This window comes from Lepisosteus platostomus, unplaced genomic scaffold (genome assembly GCF_059453375.1).
Source record: "Lepisosteus platostomus isolate fLepPlt1 unplaced genomic scaffold, fLepPlt1.hap1 Scaffold_32_H1, whole genome shotgun sequence".
Lineage (NCBI taxonomy): Eukaryota > Metazoa > Chordata > Actinopteri > Semionotiformes > Lepisosteidae > Lepisosteus > Lepisosteus platostomus.
The window spans coordinates 356,990-367,834 of NW_028291660.1; the positions used below are offsets into that span (position 1 = coordinate 356,990).

At 42.2% G+C, this 10,845-nt stretch overlaps 1 non-coding gene across 1 annotated transcript; it reads right to left on the bottom strand.

Moving 5' to 3' along the window:
* Positions 1 to 5,992: 5,992 nt before the first annotated feature.
* Positions 5,993 to 6,065, bottom strand: trnar-ccu (transfer RNA arginine (anticodon CCU)). The gene has a single exon. It is a non-coding gene; the product is annotated as a tRNA-Arg (tRNA).
* Positions 6,066 to 10,845: the final 4,780 nt, after the last annotated feature.

The following is a 10,845-nucleotide window of genomic DNA, read 5'->3' on the forward strand; positions in this document are numbered from 1 at the left end:
TAGGTTAAGGGCCATTCGTGCATCTCCTGTAACTCGAGTAAAAATGCTATTCAAAGTGCAGTGACTGAAATCGTCGTCCACATCTCTCCGTTGTTGATTTCTTTCTGTCTAAGAAAGTTCTATTTTCATGTCCGAACGGGGAGACTTTATCATTCCAACTTGAAGCCACCCTTAAGTACTCTGAGGTGTGTGTCTGCTTACACGTATGGCGTAAAAGGTTTCTTAAACGGAGAGCGAACTTGAAAAAAGTTGCCGCCGCCGCCGCCTCGCACTCCCTGTTCGATTGTAGCAAGAAGCCAACAGCTGGCGTATTCGCTGTAATCGTGGCCGAGTGGTTAAGGCAACAAACTTGAAATATGTTTGGGTCTCCCTGCGCAGGCTCAAATCCTGCCGACTACGGTGTCCTTTGCATTTGCTCTCGTGCGTGCATGAAAAAGGACCAGCGCTGTTTTGTTTTCGCTGGGACCTTTAACACTCTAAATCGCCTAGACCCACTGCCTTGGAAATCGATTCTTCAGCACCCACGAGTGACGCTTTGCAGCTGGACGCAGATAACGATGCTTTTCTGCAACGAGCTTTCCAGCTGAATTTTCTCGGCAGCTCCATACTGAACCTGTTCTCCATTGCAACATAGCGGAGGCTCGTCACGTCTATAGCAAGGCTGTGTAGGACCGCATACGCCACAGTGACTTGTACACAGACCACATAAAAGGCAAGCAAAATACACGTTTAAAATTCCAAAGACTCACAAGGTCAGAGGAACAGCGATGACCTGAACAGATCTGTTACAGAAGTCTAGGTTGACCTTTTTAGAGCTGTAATTGCATTTTTGTTTAATAGAAGATCAAATCTACTCGCATGTACCAGCACCTTACAGTTTATTGATGTTAATTCTATTTAAGTAATAAGATTGCTAACGATGTTGGACTTTAGCCGGTGTTTTTTAGAACAAATTGCTTACTTTTCTGTAAGGAATACGCAGTACGTGCCTTTGTCAGTCATTGCTCACCATACCTGTAACTTTCTTATCTAACTCACTTCCTCAAATGGTGAAGGTCCACAAACATAAATGAAAAAAACCCTTGTTGTAGATGAGGTGCACAAAAAAGCAGCCCCTGATAGTGTATAACACATTTATACTATTGCAGAGACACATGTAACATATATATATATACTGTATATATATATGAAACAGAAATAGAAACAGAAACAGGAATCGCTTACTCACCTGGAGAATCTCTGTAGGAATATCTAGCATTTATCAATGGAAATAAAAGCTGCTTTAATACAGTGCATGTTCAAACTCAAACACTCAGCTGCTGTTCTTGTTTGTTTTGGGACAAATTGCAACTGAGCATCGCATGAGCCGTTACGTACCCTTATCTGTTAGGGAATTTCAAGGGAGGAGTTAGGTCAGAATGGGTAGGCTGCAAAACAACAAGTAAAGATTTATTCCAAGATGAAACGTTGTGGCGGTTTTCTTATCTTTTCAGCATGGACTAAACTTTTACGTGTTCCTTATATGCTATATATGTATATATTAGCACCAATGTCGTTCTTAAAAACTAACATGAAATTGTCAGGGACATTCAGCTATATACAAAGACGAGACAGACAAAGTAATAATTCTGTATTAACGTGGCCTACATATTGACGCAATGATCGAACTAACTGACATGTTCTGATTCAGATCCCCTGCAGTTCATGCCAATTAGAACAATAGCAATGCTGAGTCCTCCCCACCCTACTGAGCACAAATTCAGCTGCTCTCCAGTTCTGTTCTGCGTGTTTTTTCATTGCAATTGAGCTCGGAGCTGGAGATGATCTCCATACAGTTCTGTGTTAACTAGCCCGCACTTGCGTGCTAATTTACGGGTTGTGGCAAATGCTTTTCTATAGTTCATATACATGACGGCAACCTGTTACCGAGGAACCTGAGAGGTTTAAAAGCCTCACGAGCCAGGCAGGACTCAGACCTACAATCTTCTGATCCAAAGTCAGGCGCGTTATGCATTACGCCACTGGCCCATAGAACATGCGCTTGCACTCCACCACAGAGAGCTCTACACTGCTACTAGTAGTACACTTCCCCATCTAAATTTTCACAGCAAGAAACTTGTGTTTCCTACTATTTTTATCAGGTTTAAAATATCATCTCCTTAAAACAGAAAAAAGTGTTGTGTCGTGCTGAAATTCCGATTGATTTTGAATTTCTTCTCTTTTCAGCATGGAGTAAACCTTTGCTTTATCCTTTGCAGCCTAAGCATGCTGACGCAGCTACCTTTCTCTTAACACGCCTCAATCATTATGCACCAAAACGATCAGCAGAATAAGTCGCCTTTGTGGTGATGTCACTCCTCTGCTTCACAAATGTCCTTAGTGACGGGCCATTTCTTTCTGCCATTTTTCCGGAGCGGTTATTGATTACTCCATCATTTCCCTCTTACTTTCCATCACTAGATTGAAAAAAAAAACAGAAACAGGCTGACAGGACGACAATCAAATTGCAAAAACTCATCAAAGCACTCGATAGAGTATTTGAATCCACAAGTAGCTACGAGCAACTTTGTCCTGGCTTGCATGAAAGTCGGAAAATGTCAAAAAGAAAAAGATGGTGGCTTTTTCATATTCGTTCTTTTATTTTTAGTTCGTTGCTTCTTCTGTCCATTGTCCTCCTGCCTGGCTCTTGACCTGTTTGAACGCACACAGTAGACTTTCATGCAGGGGATTTGTCCTGAGCCTCTGTGAAAGACCCACCCACCCCCATAAATAACTGCTCTAGAAACACATGAATGCAAAACTAAACCACAGCTTAAAGAGGAGCTTGTCATGACCGCCAGGCAGTTAAGACCAACTCTTAAGCGATCTAATCAGCACCAGCAGTGGGTGATTATTAACAAACGCCGCCGCACGAGTTAACCCACCTGCACACACTCCACCGTGCGGTACACAGTGCTATTTTTACCATCTTTACCTGCTTCCCGCTGGTATTGAGTCTACTCCTTGAGAGCTCTACCTGGCGTTTTTTCCATTACCTCGTTTATTCTGGATATTGGACTCCCCTTCTGCCTTTTCGACTTTAGACCTCGCCTCTCACCTCGGACTGTTTGCCACCAGTGTTCTCCCTGGATTACGACTTACCTTACGCCTCTTGACCACGAAACAAAGCAAAGCAGAGCAAAACAAAACGAACAAACGAAAACCCTCACGTCCCGCACTTGCATATAACGCCGTTACGTGCCCAAGCGGTATTGTACGTCATCCTAGCACTGCACCCCGGGGCGTATGGTATATGGGAACGAGCACATGCCACGAATCGTCTCGAATCACTCCCTACAGCTGTAAGGCACCTTGAAGCGTGCGCCCCCAACATACTTCTTTGCGCATCTGTGAAAGGTAAACTCTTGAGCAAACTCTGAACCAGCTCTAAGGAAACTAATCCGATTAGACGTTACTTTGACTCATCCTTTAAGGGACCCTTGTTAATTGGAGAATCCAATGATTTCGAATGAATTCTGTATGCGTTAAAAGACAGCTATACACAGAAAACATGCAGGACACTTCTCATGATGTTTCCCGAGCCGAAACACAGTGCATTTTTCCAAGCCATCTGACAAAGCCCGCCCACTGAAAACTGCAGCAGATCGTGTAAAGACGTTCAACTTTGTAACTACTGCACGCACGCACAGGAAGCAGAATAAATTCCTCTTTTCAAACTGTCAAAGGTTTGCTTTGCGAACACTGCAGGACATCGCACAATCGCTTTTGAACGGGGACAAACGATTTCTTATGGGGCGCAGTAAGTACAGACGTTTAAAAAGCTCCACTCATGCCGACGATGCAGCATGAAGAAGCGCAACCTAACGTTTGCATTCCTAGCAAATTCCTTTTATTTTTTTATAAATAAAGACAGTCTTGTTTAACAAACAACACACACAACATTTTACATTGTCAATTCAGTTCAAATCAATGTATTTCTATATAGCGCCTTTCACAACAAGGGCTTCCCAAGGCACTTAACAATGCAAGTTGTTAAGAGCCTTGTGTCTAATATGCCGCCTAGGTAACGTGCTGTCTCTTTGAGGCAAATGTTTAAATCCTCTGAGTTAAGTGCTGAAGTTATAGTAGTCCTATCAGTATTGTTGCCTCCGATCAACAGATCCTCAGTTTTCTCAGAGTTGAGTAACAAAACGTTTTCACACATCCAAGTATTTCCTTCATTAATGCATTTAACTAAAGTGATAATAGAAGAGTTGTCGTTTGGTGTAAACAAAATGTTTATTTGAGTGTCATCAGCATATGAATGAAAGTTCATATTATTTTTTCGGATTATCCTACCTAGCAGCAGCATGTAGAGAGAGAGAGCAATATTGGTCCCGGCACTGATCCCTCTGGTACCCCAAATTGAACTGGTGACGTTGATGAAGCAGTACAATTATTAGATATTTGAACATAATGAAAACGATGAGTTAAATGTGAAGTAAACCACTTAAGGACGGTTCCAAATAAGCCAACCTCAAACTCAAGCCTGTGTAACAAAACAGAGAGGTCAACCGTGTCAAAGGCAGCTCTAAGATCTAGAAGCACAAGCACTGTTGCATTCCCCGCATCAGTAGCTAAGAGAATATCATTTACGACTCTTGTTAATGCAGTTTCAGAAAGCAGACTGAAATTTCTCAAGTATATTATTTGAATCCAGATACGATTGACGTTGGGCAACAACTATTCTCTCAAGACTTTTAGATTGAAATGGGACCTTTGAGAAAGGCCTGTAGTTGTTAAGAACTTGTGGATCCAAATTTGACTTCTTAAGGAGCGGTCTAACAACCGCTACCTTAAATTGATCAGGTACAACGCCTGATGCAAGCGATGCATTCATCATACTAATTATAGGTCCTGCCAGTCCTTCGAGGGAATCTTTGACTAGCTGAGTGGGGATGGGATCTAGCGAACAGGTGGTTGACTTTGTCTTACGTCTGTGTTCATGAGTCCACCATAAGAAGAAATCTGAACAGGAGTGGTGATCATGCGAGGTCACCATGGAGGAAACCACTGCTCTCCCCCCCAAAAAAACCACCACTGCCCCTTTCAAGTTTGTTAAAGACCACATGGATGTTCCACAGCAACTCCTGGAACAATGTTCTGTGGACAGACGTGACAAAAGTTGAACTTGTTGGTAAATGTGCACAGCGTTATGTTTGGAGATAACAAAACACTGCACACCAACTCCAAAACCTCATCCCACCTGGGAAGCATGGCGGAGGCTGTACAGCTTGCAATCATCGAGGGACCGATGAATTCCAAGATGTATCAGGAAATTCTACAGCAGAATGTCAGGGTGTCTGCCTGTGATCTAAAACTCGAAAGACGCTGGGTCATGCAGCATGACAAAAACAAAGGAGTACATCAACAACAGAGTGGCTGAAACAGAAGAAATTCCGTATTTTGGGATGGCCAAGTAAGAGTCCTGACCCCAATCCCATTGAAGTGCTGTGGCATGATCTGAAGCAGGCCGTTCAGCGCAAGACATCCCAAAAATATACATGAACTGAAACAGTTTTGCATAGAGGAATAGGCCAAAATACCTCCTAACCGCTGCTCAGGTCTGACCAGCCGCTACAGAAAGTGGGGGTTGAGGTTTTTGTCATAAAGGAGGTTCCACTAGCTCCTTAATATAAGGGTTCACGTACTTTTTCCATCAATGACCTTGATTGTTTAAACCATTTGGTCAATAAAGAAACAGCAATGTCAAATGTTGGGCGTGTGTTGTTTGTTAAATCAGACTCTCTTTATTAATTATTATGACTTAGATAAAGATAAGATCACATGTTAGGAGCCATTCATGCAGAAATCCACATCATTCCGAAGGGCTGTTTACAAAATTATTTCTCCCAACTGTATGTGAGAGAAAAGCAGAGACGCTCACTGAGTAAGGTGGGGTTGTAGCTTTGCAAATCACAAGGACATTTGTACACTCAAAATGGGACAGGAGCACCCCAGATGGGACTCGAACCCACAATCCCTGGCTTAGGAGGCCAGTGTCTTAGCCATTAGGCCACTGGGGCACACTGGGTGGGGTCGATCACGCTGATGAAGAGCCAGTTTAGTTTTCCTTTGCTTTTTCAAAGGGATCCCCAAAATTAGGGAAGTTAGGCAGCAGAAGGTTTACTGTGACCTGAGAAGGACCGGCATCCAATCACGGTGATACACACACACACGCTCTCACTCATCTGAGCTACACAGCTACCAAGATGATCTCAGGTGTGCCGAGCTGGTACGGAACATATTGAACTGATCGACAGCGAATTGTCTCTCAAACAGGCTTTTCAGCTCTGAGCTCCCTGACTGACAGTGATCAGCTACAGATGCAGCCATTCAAAGTGAGCGGTACAGACACGTACCGCAGGTAAGATGACACGGGGTACCGCGGTGCGTGATTGGTTGACCGACAGGGGCACTCGTGGTCCGTTGGTCTGTCGTAGAAAGACTTACTGTAAACGTCTTTACTGTGCCCGTTGTAGATATTGAATTTTACCACTGAAGGGAAATCTTAGTAGCTGAGCATAAAAAGAATAGGAGCATACTGTAACGCGTGTGAAGGCCATAAACGATATTAATTTTGGAACATAAACATACAGTATATAGCTGGTCTTGGTACTTTAAAGAAAAAAATACACACCAGTATTCCATTTCTCCCTAAACATTGTAAGCTTCGAAGTCTTTAACTAACGTGATACCGGAGTCAACAAGCATACTTTTAGAATTTGATTAAAAGGGAATATAATACGGAATCGCGTATCTAAAGAATTTAATAACGGTATGATTATATCCGTGTACTGCGACAGGGCTGTGTAGGGCTGTGTAGGGCTGTTTCGCCTGCCTGTTCATGTGAGCTGTCTTGTAGCCGACTGGTCTAGGTGCATGACTACCAACTGTCAGGTTGTGTGTTCAAATCCAGCTGGTGCTGGACTTTTCTTTTAACAAACATTTCTTCGAAAAAATAGGTAAGCGATATTATGGACAATCAATTGACTTTTATATTTCAAAATATCGCAACATGATCGATATTTGCGATATTTTGAACATATCTTCCCTTCTGACAGCGGTTCCTGCTTCTAGTGTGTGTGTGTGCAACAGAGTAAATTTTTATAGAGAAATGGAGGCTGGACAGTATGCGTTACAATATAAACATTTATATTGATTTAAATCGTGTTGTGATTTAAATCGCAAACGCGTGTTTAATTATGTGTTTTTTAATCATAATCAGGCTAATGCATTTCTACATTTTCTGTATGAACCAGCTTAGAGGTTCATACAGAAAGACAGCTTGTGTTTAAATTGAGTGTAAGGTAATTTATGCTTCTAAAGTCATGGTCAGCATTTATTATTGTACTGTGCTGTAAACTTTTTCTGTGCCTAGTCACATTATTTTATAGCGTTTTTATTGCGTTATTAAATCCGGTGGCGCTGTGTATTAGTTTCCTGACTCCCATTATTTAAACTGCGACACTGATCATTCATCTCTAAATAAACTTTATTTTATATAGCGTTTTAAGCGAATAGGTAATTAGATTGATCATAAACCTAATCGCTTTTTCTACATAAACACAGCGTGATTGCTCTCTGAAAATGCTTTTCCTTAAAGCGATTCTATTGAGGGAGTAGCCCAGCTACCACTTAACACTGTACTTCCTACTTTGAATACCTGTGAGACCGGTTTAATTCGTCACAGCCAGCACTCCGGGAGTTCATATTGCTTGACTAATTTTAAAAACTAAGTTATAAATGCAAACGCTTCCTCGGTGCGCTGCTCTGGTACGCCGGGTCTTACACAGTGCCTGTCAGCAGTAAGCGTTACAATATACATACCCAAAACTGCTTGTACCCATCTGTCATGCAAATAAAACACCTTGAATTGAATTGAGGGAGGGAGGGGGGTAGTGGGACAGATATACTGTAGACAGACTCAAGGCAAATAAGATACTTATGGGTACGCAGGCATTCACGACAGCAACATACGAAACGTTTGCACGTACTGTATAGTTAAGTTATTACTTGGTTTTCAAAGTGCAACGAAATACAATATTGTTGTTGCAATACCGCTGATACTGCACAGTGTACGAAGTAAATTATTTTCGCAGTAATTAATTTACACGTGTATAATAAATATAGTAAATATAATAAATTAATTACTGCGAAAATAATTTACTTCGTACACTGTGCAGAGTGCCGTATACTCCTAGTTGCGGCACACACGATACATACAGTAAAAAGCCTCAGGCACTGTGTTAGATGTGTTTTCGACGTTATATATGCGTTTATTCATGTCGTCGATTTTACAGTTGCAATTCGACGTTGATTATACGTCGAGGCGACGTATATATACGTATAGCCGTATTTTCGCCGTAAATATACGTATATTCGACGAATCAATGCCCACTGGGATGTTTCCCGAGCCGAAACAGTGCGTTTTTCCAAGCCGTTTGACAAAGCCCGCCCACTGAAAAGTGCAGCAGATCGTGTAAAGACGTTCAACTTTGTAACTACTGCACGCACAGGAAGCAGAATAAATTTCTCTTTTCAAACTGTCAAAGGTTTGCTTTGCGAACGCTGCAGGACATCGCACAATCTCTTTTGAACGGGGACAAACGATTTCTTATGGGGCGCAGTAATGTAACGCTTACGGCCGACAGGCACTGTGTAAGAGCCGGCGTACCAGAGCGGGTGACGTCACCGCCCTTCCCTGTGATAGCAGGACCACAGCTACTGGGCTGTGGAGAGATCTCTCTCTAGCTCACGGGGCTAGGTCTCTGCAGAGAGATGCGGAAGTCCCGGGTTTGAGCCACCTATACTTTGGGCCGACCAGATGTGGCAAGGGCGCCTGCCTGAGCAGGTTATTAATAATACGATCTATAGTTGAAATCTGAGCATAAATAAAAAGAAAAAGCAAGTGATTAGGTTTATGAGCAATCTAATTACTTATTCGTTTAAAAAGCTATATAAAATAAAGTTTATTATTAATTTGCTGGACAGAGCGGTGAACATTATTATGCATGAGACAAAGATAACGATCCTGATCAGTTTAGAAATCTGTGTACGCTGTAAGGTTTTTACTTCTTAAACTTTTAAAATACACGTTTAGAATTGAAAGAAATCCTCTTCCTGGTATAGCACACCAGCACGTCTTTTTTCTCCAATCAGAGGGGTGTCAGATGGTGTCAGCCAATCACCATTCTGCGTTGGGTAGCAACGGGTGACTGTTCTCAGGCGGAACATGTAAACAGCTTCATGTTCGTGTTAAATATTTTTTTTAAATTCAATTAAACGGGCACAGTTAAGACATTAAATATACATATACATACTGTATACAGTACAGTTTGCATACGGTAATATGTTTATGTTACGCGATTAAAAAATAAATAAATAAAAATGAAAAGTCCAGCACCAGCTGGATTCAAACACACAACCTGCCAGCTGGTAGTCACGCACCTAGACCAGTAGGCTACAAGACAGCTCGCATGATCAGGCAGGCGAAACAGCCTTACACAGTCCTGCCGCAGTACACGGATATAATCATACCGTTATTAAATTCTTTAGATACGCGATTCCATATTATATTCCCTTTTAATCAAATTCTAAAAGTATGCTGGTTGACTCCGGTATCACGTTAGTTAAAGACTTCGAAGCTTACAATGTTTAGGGAGAAATGGAATACTGGTGCGTATTTTTTTCTTTAAAGTACCAAGACCAGCCATATACTGTATGTTTACGTTCCAAAATTAATATCGTTTATGGCCTTCACACGCATTACAGTATGCTCCTATTCTTTTTATGCTCAGCTACTAAGATTTCCCTTCAGTGGTAAAATTCAATATCTACAACGGGCACAGTAAAGACGTTTACAGTACAGTAAGTCTTTCTACGACAGACCAACGGACCACGAGTGCCCCTGTCGGTCAACCAATCACGCACCGTGGTATCGCGTGTCATCTTACCTGCGGTATCTGTACTGCGGTGTCTGTACCGCGCACTTTGAATGGCTGCATCTGTAAGTTGAACATGTAACACTTGGGCAAGGTAAAGACAAATCAAGGATGAACACACAAACAAACAAAAGTACAAAGAAACTAACGTAAAACCAACAAAACAACAAAGCCGAAGCTATACGAAAATACACAAACACAAAGCAAAACAAACCAACAAACGAAGCCGAAGCAATAACAAGAAGCGAAGCGAAGCGAAGCGAAAACCAAAACCGAACGGGACCGAAGTCAAACAAAAGGCCTTTTCTTTCTGAAAGCCTCCATGTTATATAGTGAATAAAATGTGTTCTGATTGGCTGAAGGCTGATTGATGATGACATCATATTGAAACAGTGGTGTGATGGTTGGCCAATGGGGAAGGGAGAACAATCAAGGGTCAGCAGTGTGGACATAACAGAAAAACACACAGAACACACACTGGGACGTAACAGTGCCGGCGGGGGGGCGCTCACCCTGAGGTCTGTGCGGGTCCCAATGCATAGTGACGGAGACGCTGTGTTGTAAAAGGGTGCTGTCCTTTGGATGAGATGTAAAACCGAGGTCACAGCGCTCTGTGGTCATTAAAAATGACCACCAAAACCTTTGACAAAAGCTCTTGGTAATTGATGGTCTTCAATAATGCTCCTCCTTTAGGTACATTTTAAATCAGCTGAAAAATGCTGTGAAATGGGGGGGCACTTCAGGCCAGTGTAGGATTTGGGTTACAAGAACCATGAAACTGCATGAGAAAGCCCGTACACTGAATTACACAGCTTTCTATTCAAAGGAGGACAAAAGAAATTCCCTGAGTTCGATTTTTTGC